We start from the raw sequence: 13,461 nt of genomic DNA on the forward strand, positions 1-13,461 counted from the left end.
TGATATGATTCTGCTATTGATGCCATCTATTCAATCCCCTGTGGTCTAATATATGATCAAGTGCTTTATAGATGAAATATTTTACTTTTAGAGACTCTCAATTCAGATTGCAGCTGAAGTTTTCTATGTACAGGCCTATTTTCAGTTTTGGTCTTTTATTGCTAATTTGTTATAGTTGTTACTCAATATACCTAGAGAATCCTGGAGATTTGCACGGGACGTGTTTAGGAGAGCATCTGCATAAAGTGGCAATTATACCTAAGAAGCTATAATTGCCACTTTCTTTCATAATGTTTCATCAAATTTCTTTCATAATCCAAACAGACAATGATGAATAAGAGTGAAGATAATGTGCATCTTTGTCCCACACCTGATTTTACATCAAACCATCTTCCTGTATTTCCTCCAATTCTAACTGCTCCTTACAACTTAAATATAGACTATGTATTTCCTGTATAATGTTCCATTTACCCCATATAACTAATATTTTGAAAGGCTTTTTCCTGGGCGCCTTGTCATATGCCTTTTCCAGATATACAAAACTGAAGTACGCATCCTTGTCATATTTCCATGATTTCTGGACTATTTGTCTTAAAGTGAAAATATGATCCTAAGAAGCTATAATTGGATTGAATCCAGCTTTAGTTTCTCTTCTGCAATTTTTCTCAAAATAAATAAATGCGGTTTATAAATTTGATTTTTTTTTCTTCCTTTATTTTTGATTGTTTAATATAGCCTAAAGTGTTCTGCAGGTTATATGTTTGTAGTTTTGTATAATGATAGAAAATTTCAGGGTGTGAGTTCTGTGGAGCATATGCTTTATAATGAAGACTAAAACTGGCATTTGTTTAATCATATAGAAACTTGATGCACAGTTTCTATATGTTTAGTGAAAAGTGGATGAAATATTATTTGAAATAACTTATTAATTTTTGAAAATGTATGCATAAATCTGAAGGAAAGAAACCGCACTAGTGATGTTACTGAAGATATTGTGGTGCTGTATCAGCAGCAATGATATTTTTTAAACAGTTTACATGTGTTTTATATACTAAATAATTTAAGGAAATTACAACGTCAACTAGGATATACATTAAAATAAATTTTAATATACTTCAATATTTCGGCAACATCACGTTGCCATTTTCAAGAAACTTAAGAACAAGACACGTGCACGCAGGCACAGCAAACAGTAAGTGAAGAAGCAGGAAGCTATTATTTCTCCTAAAGGCCTGATGGTGCCCCCTAGTGGGCAATGTTGGTATTCTTGGGCGAATGGGCTGAAAGTCTTCTGATGTAGGTTTCCCAAATTTGAGGCAGTCTCATGCAGCCAAATTTGTTGAGGTTTGGATTGTTTCTTAGGGCTGAAGCTGATTCCATGAAAAGCCTTTCATATTTGTATTTGCTACGGCGTATTATCGTGGCTTTCTTGGAGAAAGTGTAGCAGCACAGCACAGGTTGGTTGTGGTAGACTGTGATATAAAAGGGGAAAAGAAGAATAGATGGAAGTGGTAGGTACAGAGGAGATTAAAGTGGTGGAAATTGGAAGAGGAAGGACCAAGGAATAAGTTTAAAGAAGAGGTATTGAAAGAAATGAAGTTACCAGAGGATGTGGAAGAATGGTGGGATGTTAATAGTCGGAATATTAGAAAAATTGGAGAAGAGGTGCTTGGTATAACATCAGGAAAGGGACCACCTGAGGATAAGGAGGCATGGTGGTGGAATGAGGAGGTGCAGTTGGAGATCAAGGATCAAGGAGATCAAGAAAAGAAAGAGGCAAAGAAAAAATGGGACATGACTGGAACCAGAGCCGACAAGGAGGCATATAGATTAGCAAAGAAAAATGCAAAGAGAGCTGTGGCAAGGGCGAAAGCAAGGGCAGTTGATGAGGTTTATGAAGAACTGGAGAGAAACAGTGGTGAAGCTCAGTTGTTGAGAATAGCGAAAGCCAGAGATAAGGCCTCGAAAGACATAACATCAGTCAAGCAGATAAAGGATGCCTCAGGAGTAGTATTACAGGACGAGGACAAAATCAGAGGAAGATGGAAAGAATATTTCCAAAAACTACTAAATGAGGAGAATCCAAGAGAGAGGTGCGAGGATGGAGAGGTAAATGAGAGACCGGTGCAAGACATAAGTAGAGAGGAAGTGGGTTGGGTACTGAGAAAAATGAAGAATGGAAAGGCTGTGGGAGCAGACCAGATACCTGGGGAAGTATGGAAAAGTTTGGGCAGTGAGGGCGTGGATATGTTATGGGATCTGATGTGTAAAATAGCCCAACAGGAAAAGTATTCTTGTCCCAATCTAGAAAGGAAGAGGAGATGTTCAAGACTGTGGCAACTATAGAGGAATCAAGCTGATGTCACACACGATAAAAATATGGGAAAGAGTAATTGAAGCAAGGTTACGGCAGGAAACGAAAATTGGTGAGGAGCAGTTTGGATTTATGCCAGGAAGAGGGACAACGGATGCAATATTTGCGCTAAGGCGATTGATGGAGAAATATAGAGAGATGTAAGTGGATCTGCACATGGTGTTTATAGATCTGGAAAAGGCATACGACAGAGTGGCCAGGCAGGAGGTATGGAGGTGCATGAGGAAGAAGGGGGAGTGTCGGAGAAGTACGTGAGGTTGGTGAAGGAGATGTATGAGAGAACAGAAACTCAGGTCAGGTCAAGTGCCGGCATGACAGAAGGGTTCCCTATTGTCGTAGGGCTACACCAAGGGTCAGCTCTGAACCCCTACCTCTTTGACCTGGTCATGGATGTACTAGTGGAGGATGTCAAGAAGGAGGCACCATGGAGCATGCTGTTTGCTGATGACATTGTTCTATGCGAATCATCCCGAGAGAAGCTTGAAAATACCCTGGAAGAGTGGAGAAAGGCATTGGAGGAGAGCAGCATGAGAATTAACTGGGTGAAGACTGAATATATGTCAGTGGGGAGTGACGAGGATATCGTCATACGACTCCAGGGTGAAAGGCTAATTTCAGGGAAGAAATTCAAGTACCTTGGGTTGGTTGTCGAGAGGAATGGTGACCTGGATGAGGAAATACAGCACCGAATAACATGTGGTTGGATGAATTGGAGGAAGATGAGCAGGGCCCTGTGCGACAAGAGAGTGAGTTGTAAGAGGAAAGGAAGCTCTATAAGATGGTGGTGAGGCCGGCGATGCTCCATCGTGCAGAGACGTGGCCTATAATCAAGGCACAGGAGAGGAAGATGGAGGTAGCAGAGATGCGGATGTTGAGATGGATGAGTGGTGTGACAAAGAAGGACAGGATAAGGAATGACTACATCAGAGGGACGGTTAAGGTGGGACCAATTGGCAAGAAGATACAAGAAAGTAGGCTGAGGTGGTTTGGACATGTTGAGAGGAAGGGTGAGGAGTATGTTGGTAAACGAGTGGAGTATATGGAGTTGGAAGGAAGGAGGAAAAGAGGCAGGCCCAAGCTCAGGTGGAGGGATAAGATGACAGAGGATCGTAGGGAGAAAGGATGGAGTCCAAAGGATGCCCTGGACCGGAGAGCTTGGAAGAGGAAGGTTAAAAATTGGTGCGCCGACCCCATTTAAAATGGGATAAGGCAGAGTGAAAGAAGAAGAAGAAGATTATCTTGGCTTTCTTCCACCGTATTCTACAGCAGGTATCCAGCGCATGGTCAGCAAGACCAGAGTGGCTGTATTGGTGAAACCAGATGTAGTCCTTGTGTTCTGAAAGTCTGATATTTGCTGTCCTGCCTGTTTGGCCAAAGTAGGACAGCTTACAGCTGCAAGGGACCTGGTATATACCAGGTAGGTCTAGGGGGAGTGGTTGGTCTTTAGTGGAGCAGATAAAGGATGCCAATTTTCTATAAGGTCTGTAACAAGTCATGTTTTTTTAAGATTTTGGTAATTTTTTATGAAGTGCCTCGGATGTAGGGAATGATGATGGATTTAGAGTAATCCTTGTTGTAAGAGGGGGGGGGGGTTACTGGTTTCAATAATTTTTGAATTTTTTTTTGGGAGGGGGGGGTAGCCATTAGCTGAGAAAGTGTTGAGGATGTGATTTAGTTCTGTGGTTAGGGCATTGTCATTTGAACAGATAAGTTTAGCCCTGTTGTGTAGTGTCTTAATGACTCCATATTGTTGCGAGGAGGGGTGGTGGGATTGTTGGTGAATGTATCTGCCTGTATGGGTGGGTTTTCTATAGACTGAGAAAACCAAGGTTCCACCAGGCTGGTGGGTGACTAGTGTGTCTAAGAAAGGAAGGCAGTTGTTTTTTTCTTCTTCCAGGGTGAATTTGATTCTGGAGCGTTAGTTGTTTAAGTGTGTTAGGAAGGAGAGGAGTGCATCGGAGCCATGTGGCCAAATAGCGAACACATCATCTACATATCGAAGCCAAATGGTTGGTTTTTGTGAGGCAGAGTTTAAGGCTTTCTCTTCAAAAGTCTCCATAAAAGTTGGCCAAGGGTGGGGAGAGTGGAGAACCCATGGCTGTCCCCTCTATTTGTTTGTAGAATTTTCCTTGCCAAACAAAATAGCTTGAGTTCATTGTGAATTGAAATAGGGCTGTGATATCGGGAGGAAATTTAGCTTGGATTAGCTCTAAGGATTCTTTGTGAATAAGGAGGAGACATCAAATCTGACCATTATGTCAGTGTGTTTGAGTGTAAGGTTTTCTATGCTGGTTTTGAAGTGGGCTGAGTTTTTTATGCGTGAAGGTGTGTTGCCAGTATAGTGTGAGAGAGCTTTGGCCAAATGTTTAGCTAGTTTTTATGTGGGGGAATCAGTGCCATCCACTATGGGACGTAATGGCACATTTTCCTTATGTATTTTTGGGAGTCCATAAATACGGGGGGGGATGGAGTTAAATGGTTTTAATTTGTTAGTGATTTCCACAGGCCAAGAAGTGACCTTCTTAAGGAGCCTGTGGAGTTTTCTAATTTGTGAGTTGGTGGGATTGTACTCGATAGGGAGGTAAGTAGCCCGATCTAACAATAGAGCTTTCAGCTTACCTGTGTAATCCTTTTGGTTAAGCAATACTGTGGCGTTCCCTTTATCAGCTTTGGCAATTATTATTTTCTTGTTTTTCTTTAATTCTAGTAGAGATTTAATTTCTTTACTGGGCATGTTGGCTTTTGGTAGTTTAGCTTTTGTCAGAACACAAGCCACATCCAGTCTAATATCGTTGGCGATGTGGTTTGGAAGATGTCGTATCCCGCGTTCAATTCGTATCATAATATCTTCAGTGAGTATTCTTCTGGGAGCAATGGCAAAGTTGTGGCCACGTGCGAGGGCGTCGAGTGCTTCAGGTTTCACACTAAATGACGAAAGGTTGACTACTTTCAGTAGGAAGTTGTGGTTAAACTTTAGGAGAAATAATAGCTTCCTGCTTCTTCCTCACAGTTTGCTGTGCCTGCGTCTTGTTCTTAAGTTTCTTGAAAATGGTAACGTGACGTTGCTGAAATATTGAAGTATATTAAAATTTATTTGAATGTATATCCTAGTTGACGTTGTAATTTCCTTATTTAATAAAAAATGCATAACCAATGTCTAAGCCTTTCCATGAGATTTACATGTGTTTATTATTATTTTTTTTTACATAAACTCGTCCTAAAAATATACCCCCCCCCCATTAACTGTTTTTTCTGATTAAACTTAGATGAAATGCACATGAAGAATATGCTTTATTTCATTTTTATTTATGCTTGCTTATTACTGCTACTGACAAAATCCAATAGCACTTTTTCAAGAATATGGCTTCTTGAAAAAAAAAAAAAAAAAAAAATTAACCATTTCAGATACTACTATATGTACTATTTAATAACTGAATAGTGTATTATTTCATACTAACCACATAGAATTACTATGGGAGTCAGCACATCATCACCTGAAGCTGGAGAATTCAGCAGATTAAGTACCATTATCTAGTGTTATCACTCGAAGATGACAATTTGGAAATTGGGGAATTACCATTTTACCAAGCACTTACAAAATTGGGTTATAATGAAAGCAATGAATGGGGTAGTGTTAACCGAGGTCTTATTGTATGTTGATGATAATCTTAGCCATCTGTAATGACACTTCACACACAATGCATAATCACCTCTCTCTAAAGCAAACACCATTGTAGCAAACAACTAAAAAATATTCTAAACAAATCTCTTGCAGTGATAGTCTAAAGGAAACTCACAATAGTGAACTTCTATAAAAACTACCTTTGTTTTAATCTCTTACACAAGTATTGAGCAAACAAAAGGTTTGTGTGTGTGATATATCTTCTTCACTAGGCGGGTTGTATATGGAGCAGATGACTTTACATCGAATGCTCTCATTCCATAATGCACAGTACACTTCCTTTAGATGCATATACTGCCATATATTATGGGAAGGATTGCTACCTAGGCTGTTTTGACCTTTATTGAGGTCAAAGTCAGTGAAAGCTGGATCTGTGGAGATAAGATCTAAATCAAGGCAGAGTCACATTTTCTATATACAAGTATCAAAATAGTGCACCACCATATTATTAAAAAGCCCTGGACTAGAGATAGCTGTAAAAAAATTTTTTGCATAGTTATGAAACCAGTCTGGTTAGTGACCCCTTTCCATAATGCATGGCAATACATGCCTGAAATTAAGTGTGCTGTGTAGTATAAAATTCTGCAAAAATCTGATATGAAGTCATCTGCCTTGATGTAAAAGTAGCTTTCACACACTGGCCTGATTGGTCAAGAGTAAGTTAGCATTATCTGCTCTCCGGTACACAGTTCAAATCTTCTTATGAGCATGGATAGTGATCATCTTTAGGTGAGAGATGAAGTTCATTACCCAGTGTTGAGACCACAGCCCCACTTACTGAAAGCCTAAAGTGGCTTGAAAAAGTTCCATGTTTGGTCTCTAGAGAAGGATTTCTGAATTATGCAAGAAATTAAAATACAAAAATATATAAAATTAATATAAATAGAAAAAAAGAAATCCTCAAATTCTTAGCTCACCCACAATACTAATGTGCTACAGCTTTAAAACTATCTGTGGGTGGGAATTGCAAAAAATTATAATTTGCTTTGTAACTAAGTGAAACAAACTTTCTAAAACTATTCCTGCGGTGGTTCCTACAGGTTTATTATAGTGAGAGATGACTAATGAGAGCTGGTCTGCTAATTACTTAATGCTTGGAGGAAAACTCTTATAAAATATAGACTTAGATTACATTATATAGTAAACACACAGTTGTGGTGAATACGAGGGTGGTCTGAAAAGTTCTCGGCCTCGACCATAAATGGTAATCGTATTGGCAAGATTTTTTTTCTAAGTTGATACATCTGTCATAATCATCCATGTGAAAATGCAAGTCATCGTATCAAGTAGTTTGTTTTATACAGCTGGCTGAAGCAAAAGTGTTGTCTGTATATCCCTTGAAATGGATAAAATTGAGCATTGTGAGTTAGAAGGCTTAATGCCAAAAGAAATTCATTTCTGGTTCATAAAAGTTTATGGGCACTCTTCTCCTTTGTTTTCGACAAATAAAAAATCGGCTGCCGAGTTTAAACATGGCCGTACTAGCCTTGAGGATGATCCACGTGAAGGCCGTCCAAAAAGTGTAACACCACCAGAAATCATTGATAAAGTGCACGTATGGTATTGAATGACCCGCGAGTCAAAGCGAAAGTGCGTGAAATTGCTGAGACTATAGGCATTTCAAAAGAATGTGTAGGATATATTTTGTATGAAGAATTGCAAATGAAAAAACTTTGTACAAGATGGGTGCCACATTTGATCACAGCAGATCAAAAACGCACTCGCATGAAAATCTCTGAATAGTGTTTGGAGCGATTTAACAAGAATAAAACTGACTTTGTGCATCGATTTATTACTACGAGACTTGGATTCATCATTACACATCACAATCCAAATAGCACTCAAAACAGTGGAGAGAAGCTGTTTGTTCAGTGCCACAGAAGACAAAGTTGGTTCCATCATTAGGAAAGGTGTTTGGGGATGCTAAAGGCATTTTGTTTATTAATTATCTTGAAAAGGGTCAAACAATAACTGGGAATATTATTCCTATCCTTTAACCAGAGTAGACGAAAAAATTTGTGAGAAAAGACCCAGTTTGCAGAAGAAAAAATCATCTTTCATCAGGACAATGCACCTGCCCAAAAAGGCGTTTTGGCAATGGGAAAATTAAGGGATCTGCACTATGAATTGTTGGAACATCCACCCTATTCCCAAGATTTGGCTCACTCTGCCTTCTATCTCTTCCCAAAACTAAACCTATTCCTCGCTGGTCAGCATTTTTCTTCGAATCAAGCGGTGATTGCAGCTGTAGAGGGGTATTACTGAGAACCACTACAGGTACGGGATAATGGCGCTGGAGTATCATTGGAATAAATGTATTAGTGTTAGGGTAGATTATGTTGAAAAATAAAAATAATTTTGAAATTGTAAATTCGTTTTTTAATTGTTAGGCCAAGAACATTTTAGAACAACTTGTAATAATAATGGGATCTAAGTCTACCATTATCTAGTGAGACTTAGTTTTAACATAAAACATAAGAATGATAGATACAAAAACAACAAAGTATTATGCGCCTATTATTCTACTTATCTACAAAATGTTTACTCAAAACTTTTTTTGAAGTAGGAATTTATTACTTTTGTTTTTTAAATGAAGCATCTCTTGATCTTCCTGCATGAATCATCTCAGTTATGCACTTATATAAATATTTTGAACTGAGGCTAAAGTGAAATCCAATGGGTATTAAGTGGATTAAGTATGTCACTATTTTCAATGATGATATGTCATAAACTACAGTAACAATTTGATGTGTACATGCTCTTATTCAGTAGCATTCTTCTTCTATGGTACCAGTGCTGGTATCTTGCAGCACTCTTCAATGCTGGTATGAAAAAGTTTCACATAATTTTGAGAAGGAAGAGATATCTAAAATCTACCAAATAATATATAATTTATGAGTCAACTATTATGACAACCTGCTTAGCTTCTAGTAATATTAAATCACAAGAAAAACAACTTGTGCATTATTTATTATTATTTATGTCATCTCCATGGAGTCCGGAGACTCATCACGGGGATAAGTTTTGATTATTTCATGATGATTACTTGTTCATTTTGGCTTTACTGCGTCTAGAATGATTAAATCTAATGAGTCATCATGGAATGATATTTATCCTTATTAATTGTAAGCAGTGGATGCAAATCATTATAGTGTTGTCTTCTAATATACTACAAGGTCTCCTCAAGGAACAAATTAAAATGTTATACGAGATATTTATTACATTGCTCTGTCTCCAGATGCATTTGAGATCGAATCTCTCAGGAAAATATTCCGGAATGTTTTATTATAATCATATTTACATCGGTTAGTTCTCTAGAGAACCAAAATGTCATGTGCCTATTAGAAGAAACTAAGAGCAGCTTTCCATCACACCATTCTGCTTCACACCTGATACTGTTGCTCCATTAACATGTTTTGGCAGAATTGTTCACTACCTGTGCCCAGATTTTCAGAAAAGAAGGGAATGATCAACAGCATCCTTGCCATTAGTAATTTATAAGCAGATTAAGTAGTTCTTTACAATTTTAGTTTTACTTTTCCTGCTGGGGGGAGGGTTTTATTATTATTATTTTTTTTTTTTTTGAAACTTGAGGATAGGTACAAGCATACCTCAGTATTACAACATGTAAGGTTCTAGACAACCTGTGGTCCACGATGATGGGACAAGTGGTCCGCAGACAGACTTAAATTAATTAATTTTTTTTTTAATTATCTAAACAAATTAAAATTGAATAAGTAAGTAAAAATTATTGAAATCAAATGGAGACTTACAAAAATAAAAATAGTCAGAAGGCAATAAAACTATATTGTTGTTCACTTCACCCTTTATATCAATTGTCATTCTGCCGTGGGGTGAAGTGAACAATAATATAGTTTTATTGCTTCTGCCTTACCTTGCTGTTTTGTCAGATTTGAAGTGAACATGTGTTATCCACATTTCAATCAACGGCTTGCTGTTTATTGATTTTTATTATTGAAGGTTTCCCTCCATCAACCAAGGCTCAGTATATCTTGAGAAGTGCTAAGTGATACTTGGACAAATTGGGTCTTGAGTTAACCCCAGTATTATATATTTTTCAGAAACGAAATTTTTTTAATAATGGAAAAGTGGCTTAGAACTAGGACTTAGAAAAGAAGGGCAAATGAAACAGGTGATGCTAACCCTAATTGTGATACAAGTGTTGTAATGGCAAGTAAATCTGATACTATTAAAGAAGAAGAAACAAGCAGTTCAAAGAAAAAAGACAGTAGGAAATATGACAGTTCATATTTGTAATTCGGGTTTACTTGGTGTGTAGATGAAAGTGAACAGAAACCTCAATGTGCTTTGTGTTATGAAGTGTTGTCGAACGAGTGCATGAAACCTGCAAAACTCTGATGACATTTAGAAACTAAACATGTGATGTGAAAAATAAGCCAACTGAATTTTTTTAGCAAGGCACTGGAAGCATCCTATCTCTTAAGTTTGTGCATAGGTGAAAACAGGGAAACCTCGTTCTATCAGGGAAAATTTGCTACTTCCGGCTATAAAAGATGTTTGGCAACAAGTTACTAAAAGATGTTAATTTGATTCTTCTTTCAAACGACACTGTCGGTTGCAGAATTAATGATATGGCAGGTTACAAATAGACGACACTACTGATGTTACAAGTGATGTGCAGTTAATATACTACGTAAGATATGCGCGTGATAACAACATTCATGATGATATTCTGTTTTGTAGAACTTTGCCATCCCGAACAACTGGAGAAGAAATATTTCACACGCTCGATAATTACATAATACACAAAGGGATCCAGTGGGAAAAATGTATAGGCTTCTGTTCGGATGGAGCTCACTCGCTTACAGGTAGGCATAGTGGGGTTGTTTCTATGGTCAAGGAAGTAGCTGTGGATATGAATTGGGTACATTGTTTCATACATAGGGAAGCGTTAGCCTCCAAAGGAATGCCACCAGAATTTAAAACTGTGCTATATAACGCTGTAAAACTAGTTAATTTTATTAAAGCTCGACTGTTAAAAAACAGGTTATTTTCAGTACTCTGCGATGAAATGGGCAGTGAATATATACAACTTTTGCTTCATTCTGAAATTCGCTAGTTTTCCAGGGGCAAAGTACTAACAAGGTTATTTCAATTAAGGCACGAAGTTTTATTATTTGTAAATGAACGTAATTCTAATTTTGCATCACTCCTTGTTGACGAAGCATGGTTATCAACACTATCCTATGTTTTAGATATTTTTTCGAAATTAAATGCACTAAATCTCTCCCTTCAGGGAAATTCTTTAACTGTTCCTGATGCCTACGACAAAATAAAGGCATTCGAGAAAAAACTAGTTTTATGGATTAATTATGTCAGACAATTTGCACCTTTTCCAACATTGGAATCATTTTTAGTGGAAAATGATCTTTTTGTTGATTCTGAGTTTCTGGAAAGGGTTTGTGACCACCTCAAAAATCTATAACAAAATTTTGAAACATATTTTCTGAATAACTTTTATAAGAAATTTCTGTGGGTTCGCGATCCATTTCAGGCTTGCAGTCATGAGAACGACCTTTCGTATCGAAAAAAGAACAGTTAATTGAGCTTTCAAGTGACAGTGGACTTAAAATGCAATTCCGTGATCTTGGTTTGCCTTGATTTTGGATCTCACCTTCAGTGAGAAGTGAATTTCCCGAATTAACTGGAAATAAAATTAATCTGAAGAAACATTGAAAATCATCATGCAGTTCTCTACAACCTATCTTTGTGAGAAAGGATTTTCATTGCTCCTTCAAATAAAAACAAAATACAGAAATCGTCTTCTGTGTGTATGTGTGTGTGTGTTTGCCGATCTTTGACTGAATTTGACCAATATTGAGCCAGATATCCAGCAACTCTGCAAGGGCAAAGAAGCTCAACCATCTCATTAAAAGTAAGTAGTAACATAATTAGATCATATTATTTATTTGTTTAATAAAAATTAAAACTTTGTTCAATGATGATACACTTTTAATCTTTTACTTCCAATTTAATTAATTATGTTTCCATATGTATTCAAAAGATGCTTTTAGATTTATTATGTTATGAATGGCACAGTTTTTCTGAAATGTTGGTAATTCCTACTTAGGTTTTTAAAAAAATTACAAAAAGTCAAAATGACGTACAGGGAAATAAATTAAAAACACTATGTTTATTTTTGAAGTAAAACTTTAATTCCAACATTCTAAAATGTTATTTTTCTTGCTTTTCTGTTCGCAAAATCGTCGATGACACTGTCAAAGTCTATTTCATCACTCAGTTGCTGTTTTAGAGACATTGAGTTAAGATTTCTTAAATGCCAAAAAAGTGCCACCCCCTCCCCCAGCTACGCCTCTGTAACTTAGTGGTCTCCGTAGAATTGGTTTCAGCATTTTACTGGTCCTTTGCCTTAGAAAGGTTGAGAAACGCTGTTCTAGACAACCATTATATTGTGAATCACCCCCCCCTCCACCCGCTTGTAGATGCATGTAATGGTTTAATACCATTTTTAAGCAATCATATATATGTGTGTAATGACATAAATAAAGCATTAGTATGCATTAGTTATGCAAATGAACAATCTAGAATAATTTTTGCCAAAAAAAAAAAAAAAAAGCTTGGCTTAAAGGAAGAAGCCAGAGTTTGGTTATCACTTTTTTCATTTTTTTTTTCATCACAAGTTTTTTCATTTCAGCAATAAGATTGTCACGCTTATGGATAACCGTAGTATAAATTAGTATAGCACTTTTCTCTTTATACGTTTGTAACAACAGTAATGCAAAGTAAGTTTAGCCTGCAGCCTCAGTGTTTAATACACCAGGATCACTAAATTTAATAATCTTAATCTTAGCATTAATGTAATAGGTTTCTGTGTCTTCTTTTCACTAGAACACCACCACCCTTACTTTGAATTTTGTCATTATCAATAACAATACAAAATACCGACACACACAAATGGACAAACAGATCCTGCAAACTGCATCGGTTGATTCATGGTAATATCATGTTGCTAAGTGTCATATGAGCAAATGCAGTCATATAAATGGACATTGGTCATAATTGATAAGAGTTGTATGCAGAGTATTACTATATTGGAAGGCATGTCCATTATTGTTCTGTGCTTTAATGAAGATTTTCATGAGATCTCCTGTTTAAAATGCATTGGTAGCAGAAATGTTTGCTTGGGGACAAGCCAGAAGCTTGTGTTTGGTATTCTTTCTTCCTGGTGCAAAAAACTTTTCAGGAAAGCTATACAGTAATCTATCATTTGTCTGATCATAGTGGGAAGGCCATTCTGATATTTGAAGGGCTGGAATGTGAAGTACAATTACATGGAGCTCAACCATAAGTTGGTTGAAACCATGGGTTGGTTAATCAAAGGATTGTTGTTGTGAAGATCAGA

This window comes from Typopeltis vanoorti, chromosome 9 (assembly GCF_054136105.1).
Source record: "Typopeltis vanoorti isolate ZY-2024b chromosome 9, IOZ_Tvanoo_1.0, whole genome shotgun sequence".
Lineage (NCBI taxonomy): Eukaryota > Metazoa > Arthropoda > Arachnida > Uropygi > Thelyphonidae > Typopeltis > Typopeltis vanoorti.